Source organism: Varroa jacobsoni, unplaced genomic scaffold (genome assembly GCF_002532875.2).
Source record: "Varroa jacobsoni isolate VJ856 unplaced genomic scaffold, vjacob_1.0 scaffold_148, whole genome shotgun sequence".
NCBI classification, from domain to species: Eukaryota; Metazoa; Arthropoda; class Arachnida; order Mesostigmata; family Varroidae; genus Varroa; species Varroa jacobsoni.
The window spans coordinates 71,560-90,247 of NW_019213050.1; the positions used below are offsets into that span (position 1 = coordinate 71,560).

Below are 18,688 nucleotides of genomic sequence, written 5' to 3' on the forward strand. Positions count from 1 at the left end.
TGCGTGAACGGCTACAGTATCCAATGGGATTCTAGCAGGCAATAGTGCTCGGCTATCACTCGGTGGTGGACGCCCTATCAGTAGGAATTGGAAGAGAAGAGCTGGCTGACTGGCTGATTCGAAGAATAAACTTTTTGGTGGGTGGGCGGGCGGGCTATATCGAACAACTCGTTTAAAACAATGGTCACGATGAGCCAGCTCGGCCCACTTCACAGCGTTCGCCTCCGCGCATGCTGTTTCCACCTTCAGTTGATCACTAACGTATACGCGCCCACTTTGCTGAATCGTAGGACGAAAATAGGCCAGTAAATAGATGCAGTATTTACTCAAATAGATATATATGTACGTTCATACGTTACTGGGCACAGAACAAATATATCTGCAATTAGCGGCTGCCTCCAGCAGTCTGCTGCCGTATTTCTAGCATCGCGCACTGAGTGGGCGGATGAACGACAAACATTACCTGTTCGAATCGTTTAGGCCATTGATGACATCGTTCCAGCTTTTTGTTTATTGACAATCTCTCAGTGTTATCTCCTGGCCATAGAAAAACGGCCGAGAGCCCGCTATTGTTTAAAGGGGACTGGCGAAGCGGAGCCCTCGCGGCGGCCGGCCGCTTATAATTTTATCGCGCGTTGCTTAAACGGTGCTGACAGAGAGCGGGCAAACAAACGTATGACGAAACATAGAAATGACATCACTGGTGATAACGATTGCCTCTTTTGTCTTGTTGCTAATTTTATGCTATGGAAAAAGTATCATTGGTGTATATGCCGACAACTACATGAACGCCCCAGGCAGCTGGGTGTAGTTGATAGGGCGTTGTTATAATTAGTATTGGGCGACACCCAATGCTTGGAGAGTAATGATTCCCTATATCACCGATGCTCGCACCCGGCAGGCTGATCAGGATTATGTGACTGATACTTATACACTTTTATGGGTGACTGGTGGGATTATTTTAGCCATCGCAAGCGAATACCGAAACAGTACTCAAGGGCCTATTGTTTTTGACAGTCTTTTGTTTGTCAAATCTCAATTCTCATTTTCATACAAGCATTTATTTATGCAGGCGAGAGTAGAGAAACGCTGGCGCGACCGTTTTCTCGGAAATGGACAGATGGATATGTTCTGTGAATTTGACGCTTCTTACAATTAATCAAAACGCGAACAACTTTAACGGTGTATACTTCCTTTGTTCATTGCTAGGTCACCGTGAAACCGTTCGGCTATGCGTACAGGTTTTAAATGATTATGAAATGTTCATTTTAAAGAATCGTGTTTTTATCGGCGTCGTTGATCATTGTTGTGTTTTTGTTGCGCAGTTTATGATTCTATTGTCAACGCTTTGGTGGAGCAAGTAAAAAAGAAAAATTAGGTAGCATCGATAAACTATGGTTTTGTAGTCAGTAGATCTTTTACTGATAACTAGCAGTAATTGGCTGTTGCCTCTACGACCAACGTGAGTCATTGTGGGTTCCAGCTAGTAATTCCGAGTCTATCGTTCTCTTCTTCCTTCGACTATTGTCTTCTATTGAACGTTCGCTATAGACTGGCAGACGTATTTGTAGACTGGCAGACGTAGTCTAGCTGAAACTAACGCTACCGAGTACGCTACAGATACGGGACTTTTAGCTGTCAGCATTTTCAACTGCGAAAAACTGCCAGTGGTTTTATCAATATTGCTAAATCGACTAGTGTGACTAGAACACTATGTACACTGTATACCTTAGAGCTAGCCGCTACTTTTCCCGATCGGAGCTGCCATTTTTAGCAGTTGGCGACAACGGCGCCATCGTGTGCTACAAGCACCACCTTTGGCTTTAAAATTTGGTAACTATTCCGTACTATGATGTAATCACCGAGCAGGGCGCTAAAAATGCAAGCAGACAGCACGTCAATGTGAACAGGTGTCGGTGAGAAAAGTTGACGCCGATCGTTCAGCGACATCTTATTTAGTAAGTAGAAAATACGGGCATCGCATCGTTCCTACCTTTTACAAGCCGATTGGAATTCGAATAATTGTTTCGAAAAATCAAGCGGCGCTGTTTTTGACAACGGTCGAGGACGACGTTTCGCAAAAAGTACGAACTGTTTTTTTGCGTTACGGATTCCAGCTCAGAAGGAACCGTGAGATTGAAAAGAGAATACACAATGACTGTATGCCCAGATACTGTCAGGCGCCCTTCGAAGAAAGCAAACTCTTTCTGGTCTTTTGTCCACAAATTGTTCTAGGCAGCTTTTTTAGCTCTGTCTAAATAGTGATTTTTCTTCAGTAGTCATATGGCTACCAAGCAATACTGCATACATATTAGCGAGGGCATTGAATCGGTCGGCGTTGCGGGTAAGGTAGCTTTTGATGAATACGTTTCAATAGCGTTGCGCAGTTGCACATGAGCCTCACTTATACTAATACTAAACAAATTGCCAAGTGAAGTAGTGTATTTGTATTAAGTGTGAAATTAGGATGAGACAGCCCCGTCATTGACAACTGAATAACGCACGATTCGTGCCGACTGGTGAAGGGGCTAGGGGAGGGAGGGAATAGTATTTAAAAATAGAGCTGTTCGAAGACCAGTCTACAAATGGTACATTCTTGAAGCCTAGTTGTTGCCTATTCGAAGTAGTTGCCGACAGATGCCCTTAGCCGTTCTGAAGGCATTTAGCAGTGAATGGACCACACCCAACGACAATGACAGGTGGTTTGTTGGGATAAATGGTCGTGTAGGATAGTCCGTCCGACGCGCATTTTACCCTCAGGTGCATCAGCTCTGTAGAGGTAGGTGTCACCCTGAGTAGAACTAAGAAGTTGTATTCATCGGTGTGTCTTTCGAATTTAACGACCACAGCCAATTAGATAGTGGAAATAGTTGCGCCTTCTACAAAGCACTGTCCAGACACGGTACTACAGTGACTGTCGGGTATCGGCATTTCTTTGGGTCGTTCATTCAGGACGTGTCTTCAACATGCCTTTTTCTATCATTGTAGAATGTTATCGTTTCCGACCTGGAACGCTGCATCTATAGAACTCTGTCTGAGCTGACAAGGGGTTTACAGGATAAGGTAGAGCGTCTGACGGATAGCACCAGTAGCGTAATTGTAGGGCTGTTTGTTTGACAGCTGGCAACAGAAGCAGAAGCGACATCAGCGAATAAATGATAACAACGAAGAGACGGTTTCTATTTCTAGCTGTGCTGCTCTGTGATGAAAAACGATACCATCATGGCCCCTACAGATTCTGGCACAACAGCACCTAGTTATTCCTGATTATCTACAACATTACATCGATTCGTGCTGGCATTTCTACTACCAGCCCGCGCTGAGGCATCGTGTATTGCGACGGGGTCTTTTGAGACGCCGCGATCGTTACTGCTGCAACTGCTGATGTCAACAGGCCACAGCCTAATACAACGCTTGCCGCTGTTGAAGCCGAAGAGGGATGAATCTTTGTTGTCGTCGTCGTCTATTTGGATTTCACCTATCTTGTTTCCTTTCTGTCGACTAGCGCCGAAGTTCGCGCCGGAATGGCAATGCCAAACAGCGAATAAGGCCGACAGGATTCACATCCATTTGCTGCTGTCTGCCAGATCCAGGCAACGGCGGATGCAACACGGCCACTAGGCGGCGCATCCAATGTATCGACTGCACTATCTAGCATATCATGGCGCTATATGGGGTTTCATGCTGTTCTGCCTACTGTTCCTTTTTTTCAACCGCTTACGTCCGTCTGACCCTATCTGCAGGTAGGCCGACCGGCGGGCCGGGGTTTCGTTAGTTGCTGGGCTGTGTTGCCTGATGCAAGGAGACCGCTGGAAGAACAGGAAATTCGCATGATTTCTATCTCGTTGACTATTGGACAACGTCGTTCCACGAGGACCTCAGCGAGTGATAGAACCACCACCGCGGTGATCACGAACTTTAGTTATTGCTCGACTACACAACACCTAATAGAGTGCTTCTTTCCCGTTTCTTATGTGTCGAATGAAAAACATTTCGGTCCAGCGGTACCGTTACAGACGAAACAGTGCGACGGTTACAGCATTAGCCGTTCAACGTGAATGCACTTACATGAGAACAGAGACGCACGCCCACACACACGCACACGCACGCCTTCACATATGCTTCATCCCTTCATAGGCTTTCCTTAGCTGATGCGGAGCTCGTCCACTTATTGCATGGTTGGCAAGTTTGTCAGAAGCAGCAGAGAGAATGCAACGCAGAAAAGCAGCTGCTGATCTTCAGATTTTTAGTCCCCTGCTCCGTCAACGATTGCAGCTGCTGCTGTTGCGGTTACTACCGCTGTGATTCGCCTCTATAACTCCACTGACCCGTGAACGCCTCAGGAACACGCTTTTCATTTTGCAGTGCACTAGCGAGCCTCTTATAGCACTATGTTTTGATCATTTAGATACCGGCAGTAACAACAGCTTTTACGAGTAGACTTAGCGGGTCATCTGAGCTGCTACTGTAGCTTGCGCCATATTAACAGCAGCTGCAGCTTTTGTATCAATCGAACATAGTTCCCAAGCACCAGCAGCTCAGACCGGCGACCGCTACAGCGAAGAGCACGACATCACCCTGAGTTCCACTTGAGTCAATTAGCAACACACAGGTTTAATTTGCGTTTGGTCGGCACCTCCGATTGAACAACATACAAGCAACACAACCTCTGGAAGCGGTGGGACCATTTGCTGATCGGAGACCGCTAGAAGCCCGGTCGAAGAATTGTGTCGAAGCTAGAGAATTTAGAGTTAACCGTCTTGCACAGCTGACGAAAACGTTTGTTGTAGCACCTGCTTAGTAGCTTGCTAATCTGTTGATGAGAGGCTGAAACAATATCACGTCATCGATTTTTTTTTGTTGTTTGAAACTTGAGTTGAGTTGGAAAGGACGGGACAAAGGAAGGACGAGAAGACCGAGCACGCAACGATTGTTCCCGGGCTCCTTCAGACACGTGACCGCTAGATGGCGCCAGGAGAAATGCGAAAATACAAAATAGTGCGGGCTTTGCCATGAACGGCACGTTGCAATTGTTGCTTTCGTATCGTCTGTAGCTTTATTTTTCCCCTCTCTATTATCAAAACGGGCCCATTCCGACGTCTAAAATCGCCTTTGAGCGTAGCTGGCTTCGTGATGTGGGCGACAAGTCGGGCTGCCTGATTTTAAATATCAAAATCAATAGCGGTGGTTCCAATGGCCACCAGACCAATAATGGAAGTCGATCATTCCAAGAACTTGTTTTCCCGTCCAAACGACGGAAAATGGCGCTTACAAAGTCCGCAACGTGAATCGGTACACTTTGACCGATGCGATAACGCTAGTTTGTTAATATTTTGCGCTCTTTTTTCAATCGTTGTTGTTTAATTAGGTTCTCCTTACCTCATGGTAAATATCAGCTGTGGTGTAATGAACGCCGATATAAGTGTTTCATCGAATCCTGCACCTAAAACGCGTTCCAAGTGCGACCTGTTGTTTTTCTATTATAAGTTATTTAATAAGTTTCCATCACACTGGAAAACGATAAGACTGGAGAAAAATCTAGATTACAAAAGTAAGGCTGCACGCAACGCTTTTGCGCTGCTCTCACAGTGACAAAACGTTCAGATTAAGAACCAATGATAGATATCATAGGAGTCATTAGATTGAATCGCTTCGAGTTCCTCTTGCCGAACGTGAGCGAAGCTCTACTTGTTCTGATTAATAGCCGGGATAAGAAGAGGAGATTTTGTTATTGTTTTCTTACTAATGTTATTGTTACTAATTGTAAGTGTTGTTTTCAAAAACTATAATTGAACGCTTTGTTGTTGCCTTTGCAAAAATTAAATGTTAATATTGTCGCATTAGATGTTTGTATCAAACCGAGACCTATGACTATGGTTGTTTACGTTCTCTTCGTTACCTCTGGTGTTTGCTATTCGTCTATTACATGGTTTGTTTCGTTATCGTTCTGTTTAGACTGCTTTTTTTGTATGTATTTATTCTGCTCTATGTTCTATTGCCATTTTACTATTATGATCAATTAGCGTCTCTTGCGGTGAAGTTTTCGATCAACAAGGTGATCAGTTGTTGAAGTGAGGCGTACCACGGTGCAATTTCTATTGCATTTAGGTGATCACTAAGTATTAGGAATAAGCCCTTATTGTAGCTTAGCTGTAGGACAACATCTGAGCGGCCGGCCGCAAGCCTAGTTTTAGAAGCGCTACATCAATTGCGCATATATTTGCTTGCCGTTAGACCTCTGTTTTCTTTCCTTGAGTCTTTCGTTATGGTTGAATAGAATAGCTGATGCGGCGTGGTCGTATCTACTCGATTAGGAGTTTAGCTGGATAGTTCACTTATAGACAGATCCTAGGATTTCTCTAGGGTAGAGAAAAACAGGTATTTTTTGTTCGAGATGATCATTGACAGATCAGAGGGTTATAGATATAGAGGGCCGCGGTGGTATGGCACAGCAGATCGTTCAGCTTAATCATCTGTTGTCGCAATATCGAACAAAATTATACTTGCGCTTGACACAGATCAGTTTCTTGATTGATGGATGAGAATTAAAAACGAGATACACTACATTGAGTTGACCATTTGGCAGCGATTGTGTCACTGTGTTATCGTTCTAATTATTAGAATTTTATGCCTCTACACTTAAATCGTATCGCCCAGGTCTAAAATTTTAATTTCCAATATGCCGTCCCGCAAAAAGTCCCCTCAACCGTACGGAGTTATTCTTCTCAGACGCACCCGGCATATCCTATCTAATTTGCTACAGACGTTTTTGACATGTCGATGACCGCCAGGGCAATTAGTGGCCTTATCAGAATTGACTTTTCTAACTGCTAGGTTTAATCGCATATTCCCTTAAAGAGAAAGAACGAAAGGATGATATTACATGACTAACGTAACTGTTCTTTGTTGCAACCGACTGAGTGTTTCGTCTGGCTAACACTCACTCACACCCGTTACAAGAAGTACCGCTGCTATCGCCATTATGGCATACCATTAATGGCGCCACTCTCACAGGCGCTCAATAGTAGCGTTAGCTAACACTTAGTACCTGTGGCAGAAATGGCGAGCGCGACGCTATCGCTACTGCCTCTATGCACGCGCGCAGAAAAAGAGGTAGATTAAGAAAGGGAGAGAGAGAGAGAGAGAGAGAGAGAGAGAGAGAGAGAGAGAGAGACGCAAGTTGGGCCAATCTAGTTCACTGACTCTGCAGCTGTTCGACCGGACGAATAACCCACGGCCAGCGGTGGGTCGCCCGTTTGCTGCAGTCACAAGCAACGAAAGCAGGTTACAATTACGTGCAGTTTTGAGAGTATGTCGCTACTGCTCTATCGGCGGCTGTTATATTTACCAACTCCAAAGAAACTTTTGCTGCCGTTAGCTGCTCCTCCTCCGCTATTGCCTTCTTTCGGATCAATGGCCGCAAAGCGACACTGGTGACGACCTTCCGCCAGCCGAAGCGTCTGCTGCCAGTGATACAATTATATTGTTGCACCTGATCACGCGATATATATATAACGTGCAAGGCTTTTCCGTCACTTTCCTCTACAACTCTGTCCAGTAACACCTGTTACTGCTGCTGACCGACCGTGGTAACAGTCGAATTCGGCGCTGGTCAACGACGGTAACAGTTTCCCGCTGCAACGGCAACAGGCTCCATACTCATTACTATTATTATTACCTATTATTGTATAGGACAGAGATGCCAATTTCAGTGACCTGCTATACGGTTTCTGTTGTTATGCTAGCTTAAGCGCTAGTGGTGGGTAGCTACGCGGCGAACTCGTCCCGTGTCATCCACATCAGACATCACCAATACCCCCGGAGCGCTGTTATAGAATAGTGACCTGCTTCGTACGAAGATGTCCATCTGCCCTTCATGTTCATTTGTATTTTCGTTACTTTCCAACATTTACCGGTGTCACTAGTCGCCGTGATGGCTCTATGGGGTGCTGCTGTCAATGCAAGTGTTGCGGAGTCGATGTTCAATTGACCAACCGTTTGGAGAGTGACTTGCTATGAATTAAGGCAAAGCGTTTCACTTCGACGTCAGATGAGTAAATAGTTACAACGAAATGCTCGTTCGGGTTTTGTTGTAGCAAAATTTGCTGTCTGTTCAGTCAGGGCTGCTTTGTCTGAACTAAAAAATCGCTCAGCAATGAATTGTCTGACGGACATCTCAGTTACAAAGTAAGTTGCCCTCAGACACTTGCTCGATTGAGAACACTAACAAACTAGGTTCGACCTAGTTCGTGTGTCCAAGAAAGTTTCTGACGAGTAAAACGTAGCCATGAGCACAAAACGATTTGATATATGTTCGGGCGGCGCACCACTACCAGCTTTTCGGCTGTCACTGTTACTGATACACCTCGCTAAGTTACCCAGCTCATTGTCTCAGAGCAAGCTCTACCGTACCGAGGGGACGTCCTGCAATACTATCAACCATATTGCTCGTCTGCCAGCATGCGCCCCTTTATTCACGGGCGCGACACCTCATGTTCTAGTTCTTTCGCTTCCTAATTGACCTGCTTATAGTTTTTTGATCCCCTTTGAGCGTCTCCTGCTCTATTTAGGAACCGACCTCGTGTCGAGCCCGTACGAAAGCCCATCAGCATGGCATTCAGGTTAAATCAAGTAGGACTCAAGCATTGAACAACATACTGTATAATTGTTTATGTTTGCCCATCATATTTGATCGTGACGGGGCATAACACGTCATGGTACAGTTTAATTATATCTCAAAACGGCACCTCTCGTACGCACGTTATACGTGTAGGCTATTCTAGAATTTTCGTGCTGAACACGCTTTTCTCGCACCTAATTGTCACGCTACTTTATTTATTGTGAGAGTACAAATTATTACAGCACGAGTGCATGTGTAATCCGCAGCGTGTGTGTGTTTTTTTTCATTTCCAAATTAAATATATATATTTAATTTGGAAGTTGGAATATGGATGAATGATACGTGCACTCGTACTGTAATCTATACTGTTTGTACGCTCACAATGACACCAATTTTGAAGTCCTATTTGGTTGATTGTCCTCAATTTTGTTAATCGTTACTTCGTGTTCTTTTGTGCTCCTGCCTTGACGAGTTCGTTTATTCGCGGTATCTAACTATCAGTAAAGGTGGCTAACGACGTTCTAAGCCGAGCTGTTCACATAGTTGACCCATATGGCGGTCAATGATCTTCATTTCAACAACAGTCTCACAACAGAGATGCATAGGTAGCAAAGTTGCTCTGCACTAGGCTACTTCGACTGTGACCTTTCTGCACCCTGCCACTCCCCGATAGCATCCTCTAAGCCACCGGATGCAACTATAGGGTTGTGTCGAGGCCAGCACTCAACGACAAACGTTGTTACCTCATTTTTCTACCCAGAAGTGCTCCATGACCAGCAACTGTACGCAGCAGCCCACTTCGCCATAATATGTTCTGTGTCCAACTCAGATATGGCTACCAACAATTCTCAGTACCTCTTGGTAAATAGGTTGACATTCATGCAGACAAACCCAGTCGGCCGTCGGCCATAACTTTGGCTCGTGTGCGATGATCTGTGGCGTCTGTGACATCTGCTTCGCTCTCTAGGACCCCCAGCGGGACTACTGAACATTACGTGTCAGCCAATGTTCAGTTTGTTGACGTAACGCGTGCGTTTGGTGACAGTTTCGTGTGCTATATAAATTCGATAGTCAGGTTCATTTATGCGTATGAGCTCTCGTCATGGCAACGATACTAAGAACTAAAAGAGGTTAGATTTAGGCGAAGCGTGTTGGTAATAGTCAGTCTGCTCTCAGCTGTGGGAAACAAAGAGAGTTACGTGTAGCTATACAATTGGCGCTGTATTGCAATATACGCCTCTACGGGGCGGTGTTAACGCGAGTCTGATCCAGCATCACTGGGAAAGGACCGGCCCAACCAACGAACGATAGAAGCTGCCGAGGCCAGCAAGGGTCGTCTGGTTTACTTTCGTCTATCATGTAGCGGCACGGCAACACGAGACGACCTGCTTCCGGTTTGACCTGTGTACAGTGAAACGAACTATAACTACTATACCCTCGTCCCTGTCCTGCGATCGTGCTAATGGGGGCAGGAAAGAGGCCCTACGTGATAGGACTAGTGCGTTCGCACATTCCACAAGCTTCTTACAGTGCTTTATGCCAATCAGTCATCTAGGTGGGGTGATTATTGTTCGATTTTTCATCGAATGCTGAAATTAAATTACGTTCCATAAGATTTGCTGGTTTCCTGATGCGCGGTTGCCAAATGATATTGTACGAATGTTCAGGGCTATTATTTTCCAGCAAGATTCAAATCGGCTAGATGTTTTTTCTTTTATGGTCTTTGGAACAGGCGGTATAAAACATACTCCTCAATTGTTTTGTTTCGGACACGAACCGCTGACTGCTATGCCGGATGCCGATTTGACGGTGCCGATATTCTGTTCGATTGTTAAAGGAGTTGTTATAATGAACCGTTTCCTAGCTGTATTTGATATTGAATTTTGAAGAGACCGGCCGGCCCGAAATAGGCTAACGCCCTTGAAAAACTTCTACGACTATATTCCAAAACAGATATATGTATAAACATGGTTGCATAAAATAGAAGAAATTGTTTTTTATATATAAAAACGAGCATGTGAATCAGTATAGTACATATCTCAATCTTTGATTTTTGTCCATGCAATTTGTGCATGCTTGCTTTTGTAATTATTTTTTTGTAATTATTATTTAATGGTTTATGTTATACGATTGAGAGTGCACGCATGAGTTACTTCATTATCAGCGCTTTCTCTGACATAACGTGCAATATGCTTGCTCAGGCATGAGAAGTGTGTGTGATGCTGAAATGCAAAAATTGATATAATACAATTAGAAGCTCCTAGTTGGTAACTGTGATTCAATAGGAATGGCATGTTCGACCCTACATTGGTAGGACGTCTTTCAGCGGCCGTGGCCTGCAACAGGGCAGCAGCATACGGAGGACTCCAGCGAAGGCTAATCTATGTGGACTGCCCCGGTGGCGCATAACCTGACAATAATTTGCTCCCCGCTCCATGACTTCAGTCCGTTTGAGTGTGGCTAAGTTGCAAATATTTGTTAAGCCTCAATTTTAAAATTGTACTCAAAGAGAAACAACGATTTTTTTGCATGTTATTATGCGAAAGAGTTATTTTTGACGATTGTCCTGAGTCAATGTGACCACCATCCAGTGCAATTACCGCGCTAAAGTGCGTTTCAACACGTTATTTATAAAATATTATACTGGAATTAAATCTTGAGCCGCTAACAGGTTACAAGTCCCCAAAGTATAAAAGTTCCAAATGGTCAAAGAAGCAGAGGCACAAAAGATATCGAAAGGATTAACCGTTGAAGCTTATTTGGACGACCCAATTGATGCTCTGCTCTCTAGAAAAAACCCGTTAAATCCTGTATAAAAGACGGCTTTCTAAGACATTTTGGCGAATTTTTGAAATCAAATGTAAATTCTATCGAGGATCTTCCGGCTCGTCTCATAAAACTCTTGCTCATCTTCTTCAAAAGCAGTATGAAAGTTGGCAATACTTAAACGGTCAGCTGTAGGCAAAAAGTTGGATTCTCTTTTTTGGCTAAGAATTGTTCAATACCACCAATTCAGCAATAAAAACAATACTGTGTTATTCGCTATGGCGGATTTGTTTTGAAAAGCCTGGTTATTGTCTGGCAGCGCAATAAACGCATGTCTGTTACCGTAAACAGCCCGGCAATGTTTTTGCCTAATATACGTGGCCGTACATTAGATCTGCCACCAATGCTGACATGTAAAGTCAAACGTTTTTATCGGGTTGGAATAAAACCGTAAGACAAAAAATCAGGCAACACAAAGATTCTGGGGGGCGGGGGCAACCCTGTGACCTAAACTGTAGCGTTATAAAGAAGAATGTCAAAAATCATCAAATGAAAACTATCCCAATTTCATCGCTCTGGTTTCGTTATTAATGACAGTCCATCGTTTAGGACACTCAATATTCGTCTTTCTGCTGATTGAAACTCTCAAACGGATAAGGTTTACCTGTAACAGATAGCAACTGTGTTTTGATACGATGAGCACTTACGACATGGCTATACACTGAACTCGGCTGTAAACGGCCGACCTATCGCCATGATGCGTCAGTGGCTAACTGCGAGCAGAAAAGAGGTTAAGAACTTGATTAAGTAGCCTGCGTTTACGACGCGTCTTGAATTTGACCTAAAAAGCCTCAAACGCGTGCATATAAACCTGGTGCTACCGTGTCACGCTCGTTTAGCGCAGAGAAAGTAGTCTACCGACCAACTCGGAGATCTGGACAGGCAGAAGCGGCAATTATAATGTCTAATGACGTTATTGGTGACTATGACGTTTTGATTACGAATCGTGGGAACATGTCACCGGGTTAGGAGATCATCACGCTCCTATGTGATAGATTGAAATCGGCACAAAGACCTGGGCCTAAAGATGGTTCAGATGTGTACTCGGTTGGCTAGTACTACAACTGAAACTAATGAACTTGCGTACTTGCCTCGGAGAGTATATAAAGAGTGTATATATATATATATATAATATTGCATAGGACAGCTAACACAGAATTGGCAGGACCTGTTGTCTAATAAGGAACTTGTACTATCTTTCTGATCTTTTAAATGTTGAGTTGTATCAGTTAAGCTGGTAGTTAATACAAGTTCTAGTTGCCTAGCTAAACTTACCAGGATGTTTGTCACCGATAATCTGTCTGAATCCTGTAGATCACATATGACATCGTATTGTTACATTGCAAAGAACTTCTATATAAATACCTTACCGTGGGTCTTATTACTAAGGTTAGGGTGTGCTGATAACGACTCGCCAGCGTATCTTAAGATAGCTAGTCGACTACTAGGGATAACTAAGCTTGCCTCGTCCGTTATGCCTCGTTAACCAACTGATGAATGAGGCACCCCATATTCGGGATTAAAGCTCCAATAGCCAAACCTGAATTACGCTTTACTTACATTAGATATTGACGCTGTTGCTATCTTCGCTCCCGCCATGGAAATAGCAGCGGGATCGACTTGAGTTGCACTAGAAGAAATAACATGCGACGGCGATTCGAGCAGAGTACTTTGGCGTAGTGCTTTACTCCTTCCCAGACGACTCTTATTCTTCTACCTTTCCAGTTTTCGTTCGATTCTTACCTTCTGCTCAAGTTCGTGGACAAGAGAAGTAGCAGTAGAACTTTTATAAATGGTATAAGGAGTACGCTGAAGATAGATCTCTCGGAGTTCTGGAGGTGCCCACCTATCTGGAGGTGCTATCTGCTTGTCTGCAAGTAGCAACCTCTCGCCAGTATCTTTGACACTTCCACAGGCTCCGGGCGCTGTTATTGCTGGTGCTTCTGCAATCACACTCAATCGGTGTTGCTGCTATTGTCGCTAGTGAGGTTTCAGGAACGAAGTTCCTAAACTGAAACCGCTCGTACTATGCAAATTCGGTAGCCGCAGTGACGCCTGGGAAGCCAGTGAAGGCGTTCTGTTACCAAGCGCAGGGACCAGTCGCTCGTTGCCATTCTTCGAGCTTGCGAGTCGGTGTAAAAGCTTAATAGAACGAAACGAAAGGTGGGTAAAGCTATAGGCATCAGGGGACTGAATGAGATTTATGATTTGTAGAACGACATCGCTACTCACTCGGCTTCATGCCGCCTTTAGTCCTCCAATGCCAACACTCTAGACATAGCGACAAAGCTTTCTTCTCACTGCTTACAGCTCATACAGCAGAATGAAAAGATGCAGTGTGTCGGTAATAGAAACCTAGGTGCCTAACTTTCCCTTCACTCTATCGCTTGATATCCCTCGTTCCCTAGCCATTTGATCCCTGAGCACTTCCCTTCTGACAGCCATCTGGCACCTACTCACGCTCCACCAAGAGTCCACTAAGTTGCAGTGTAGCGCTGTCATGCTGTGGAAAAATGACAATAGGCCAACAGCGTTGTTACCCCGAACAGCACTGCATTGAGCACGGACGGTAAGGATGGTCATGATAGGGAAGGGGGAGTAACGGTGGGACAGAAGCACGGGGGGCATCCAGCTAACCACTGTAACCATTACTCCTGTATAGTATGAAAAGAGCGAGGGATAGATCCGCTGACCAGTAGCAGAAGTAGTTATCAGTACGGGTTTTAGACGCTATTGACCTCGTCGTAAGGGTAGCACTCAGCTGACGCAGTAGCTGTTTTGAGAACGACAATATATTTGCTAGCGGTCGAGCTGGTGCGTGACCTTTTATCTAAAAGGTACACCCATCGTAACTAAAGCAACTAAAGTACGCGTCACCGCGAGTCGGTAGGATTTGCTATAACAGTAATCTCTCAGAACAATTATCTTGGGAAGGCCTACGCGCAGTTGTCGTTGTCGTTATTTTTAAGTAGAAGTAAAATTAATGAGAGAAAGAGTTTAAGAGCGTTTGTTTACTATAGGACGCTGCGCAGGCCACCCAATGATAATGCGGAGTTCAGTTAAGCCCACTTCCATCCTGGTGTTGGTCATCTTTCTGGGTTTCGAATTTACGGCAGCAGATTGTGCTGCTATAGGCACCACAGCGTCCTGTTCCTCCGAAAAGATTAGTGCCTTAAAATAAAATCTGAATCACATATCAAACCAGAAACAGAACGAAAGAGACAGCGTCAAGACACGCATTGAGGTGAAACTGGAAATCCCTTATATATCTTCGGCATGTAACACACAGCAGCTTAACGCAGATTACGTTGCTAAGAAGAATAAAACAAACCTCAGCTCTTTTGAAAAAAACGCCAATGAAAATAACTGAAGGAGTATTACCCTCCTTTTTTTTTGATGGGACAGCAAGCTCTTTCTCCTTGCTTCCGTCTTCCTTTTTCTACAACAGATTTTCGTTCGTCTTCGCAATCCCAACCCGTAAATGCTCTTTCTAGTGGGCCCCTATAATGCCTACGCATACACATCGGGTTAGTATATGGTAACTGGCATTTCGGAATTTTGTTATGTGCATCTCCCGCCACCTGCAACGTAATAACTGAAGTTCAGTTGAACCGACATCGTTTCCTTCTTTCGGACGACTGCCAGAGAATCTACGTAGCACTGGCAAGAAGTTCATGGCTACTCCGGATCGAACAATTTGAGAATCCACGCTATCATCGTTCGGGAACAACGAATTGGAAGACTTTCGCACTGAACGCGTCTCCTACTAGCAATGTAGCACACGTGTGTCATAAAGGTATGACTGTGTTATCCTGACCCCAATAGCGACGAAGGAAACACGTCAAGGCAGGAAGGAAAACATAACTGAAATGCCTAGAATTTGTCGAGATATTATTTATTTATTTTTTTTTTTCGAAGAAAAAAACAACTGGCGACGCGTTGTTTATTACCTTGTGATAAAGCAGCGGTAGATATCGTTTCAAGATGTTCCCACGTAATTTTTGTTAATGGTTAACCAAGTATAGAAGGGGCTTTTTTTTTCTGTGCTAGTGGTACCGCGAACGTGCGTTGTGTCCGTTAGCTTGAAAGGAGAAAATTGTTTCTATTCTGGTAAATCATTGTCATCGGCACCATTAATTATTGATTCTATGAATTGATTAATTATTGATACCAGCGGCCTATGTATTTTTGTATACGTAAATATCAGTAAGTCAAGTAAGTCCTGCATAAAATGCACACATTCTGTGCGCGTTTCGCATATTTGTTGGCATCAATGTTGCTCAACTACTTTTTTTTATACTTAACTTAACCTGCGTCTTTTTGCTTTGGCCACTTCTTCACTTTCAGTTAGTTACTATGAGTAGGTACAGATAGGAACAAGATCAACGGAACGATATACACCTTGTGTGTTGGATGGGGCACTCGCGATGCTTGTGCATCCGTATATGAATAAGTGACTTCTTTCCGTTGGTCGGTCATCATTCCTCGTGAGGAATTCTTTATATTATTGCGTGTGACGATGTGCGGCACTATGGCGTAGCGACGCTGTCGGTTTTACGTGCGCCTATCTGTATATGCATGTGCATGCGGCGGCTGAACCAGGATTGTTGGCGCCAGTGGGCTTCGATCGCCGCGGTCACCATCGTCACGCTGCGCTATATAACATATCATGGCACCATATTACGGCCAGTATTCTCCCAAAGGATGTATTCGTTATAGCCGTTGGTGATGGCCGTGCGGGGACGGGACTGCTGGATGTGGACGCGAAAGGCTATCCACGTTTTCCTTCATTGCTTATTTGTCGAAACTAGTTGGTAATGTCGACGAACCGGCAACCAATCCGCATCCAGTTTTATTCCGAGCGTCATTCAAATATCCCCGCGTCTGCTCCAGCCACTAAAATTGTCTTTCCTACTACTGCTTCTGCCGCTAATGCAGGCTGTGTCCCCTCTTGCTTGCCGGCCATTTCGCTCTTACTGCTGCTTCGTATTGGCATCAGCTCTTCTTTGATTATGTCGCTCGAGCGAACAAGCAGTGTTATGCGGCTGAGTTCCTTGTCATGCCAATGACCACTGTACGACAATCGTGTACTTTCTTTGTTCATTTGGTCCGTAGCTTCGAACGACCGGGAAAAGGGAGGGACCATAGGGTTTGCTTATGTTTCCGTCAATGGCTGGGTCGACGTCTCCCTTATACTTTGCCGGCCGCAGCCATGGGCGAGATGGAAACTGCTGCCACCCTCCTCGCAGGGACAACAGCAATAACATTAGCAGCGACTCTGCCGTATGATCAAATCGAACCGGTTTAAGTACAATGACAGCTGACCGGCACCCAGTATACTATTTGCGTACACGGCACTGCGTATGCATGTGTGTTGGGAGAACAGGATCCGTACGGCTGTATCGAGGCGTGTCATCATTTGCTGATTTTTCTTAGGTACTCTACCGCTCAAAACTTTCTTTATTTCGGGAGGAACCATCCGATTTCTTTCAAAGTAGGGAAACCTTTTGTTGGAAAACTTTCTTCTTCTTGCCCTCTCATGCACGCCATAGTCGCAAAAATAGCGGCATGCAGCTTCGTCGTGTGCATGCAGGCGCGCACACAGGTTTGCGCACGTAACTACGTACCTCTTGCTAGCGTTTTTTCGACCAGCGTTCTAGAGAGACCGTTAACACCATCGACGTGTTCGTATCTCTGTCCTTGCGTGCATGTTCTGCGAACGAACACTATTAATAGTAGTTCTTTGACAGCGCTTATTGAAGCGATCTTGAATAGCGACCACGATACGGATCTCTGTACAAACGGCCAGTCTACTTTGTTGAGGGCACAAACGAGGTCTGCAATATGGCCAGTAATGCTATTGCAATACGTCCATAGTGTCTTTTTGACCTAAATGAATTGGTCCTGCTTTAAAGCTGCGGCCGAATCAATGGGCACTCGTGTGAACTAAAACAAGACAAAAACGAAAACTGACTTTGCATTGTCAAAAAATCATTGTCTTATTTATCAAGCTGGGTACGGATTGTGGAGTGCGATACTGCTAATACTAACAACCGCGCTGTTCTCACTGATGTCTGCTAGAACCAATCTGCCTAGTGATTAACGACTTACTAACAAAATATACAAGATGATACAGTGGATAGGAACGTACCGTGTATACGTAATAGAATGGGCGTCTGCTGTGGCTCATGTTGCTGTGAAGAAATGAACAAATGTGGAGGGAATTGGTGATGCGTGTCAAAATCAACCGTCGCTAGCAAGCTAAGCTAGTAGGCCAGTGGTCCTATATGAGATAACACATGGGATATATATGAGGTATACCTATATTCGATTCTTACGTGTTTCATACTATAGTAAACAGGTAGTTGCGTGTTACCGTTATGCTATCTAGACCTCACTCTCAGTATTTGCAATATTTTTGAATATAATAATATTTTTGCAATATCGAATGAATATCTAGGGAAAAATGCTCAGGCTCGAGAGGCTGAATTTTTTTTTTACAATAATTTTTGAATGACTATGCTTTTCCGCATGCAGCTTTCCCTCTACGGGAAAACACCCAGTGTGATAATGTCCTATAAGTTACCGTATCTCGGTTTGTTTACCAACAACCGATATCGTCCCGTTATCGCATTTTAAATCAAAGGAATGTACATGCTCTGTCAGCCGAGCAATTGATGAATAATTACAGCTGTTACTGCACAACAGATGCAGGCAATCTATCGAAAAAAGGAAGACGCCAGTATTACTATGTTATGCTTCTATTTTCATTACTGCATTTCCTTAGATAGCCGATCTTTTTAATGGCTAGCAGCATCGGAAGCAGACGAGTCGGGCATCAGAAAGTGTTAACTATCTCCGTCATCGCCACCCATGCATCACCGATGTCATATTGGCATTATAGGATGGTCATATCGCGAATAAGATCAGACCATCAGGACCGAACTAATAGCAAAGAAGATACGATGACAAGAGCGTCGACAACACGCGTAGCAACATGAGTAATCTATGGTGAAATAGAATCAGTAAGCGGCTAGCAATATGAAGACGTGGTGAGTTTCAGCATTATCGACTATCGAGAGCATTATGTCGCGCTATACCCTTTGTTGTCGCCTTTGTTGTTATTGCTGTCGCTGTTGTTGCTGCTAATGTAACCATTGTTGCTATTTTGCTTAATACCAACCGCCGTTATATTTGGTTCAGCCCTTGAGGTCGGCTGTTAAAACTGCCTAGCTTAGTCCA

General features: G+C 44.3%; 1 protein-coding gene across 3 annotated transcripts in view; it reads left to right on the top strand.

Annotated features, from left to right (window-relative positions):
- The window catches only part of LOC111269477 (serine/threonine-protein kinase DCLK1), a 93,121-nt gene that overhangs the window by 10,710 nt on the left and 63,723 nt on the right, over positions 1–18,688 (top strand). The window contains exons 1-2 of one of the 3 annotated variants that reach the window (XM_022849118.2): positions 17,607–17,761; positions 18,234–18,498. The exons of the other annotated variants lie outside the window; for them this stretch is intronic. The gene's annotated coding sequence lies outside the window, so the exon portion shown is untranslated. Of the gene's footprint in view, positions 1–17,606; positions 17,762–18,233; positions 18,499–18,688 lie in introns of those variants that run through there. 3 annotated transcript variants of the gene reach the window in all.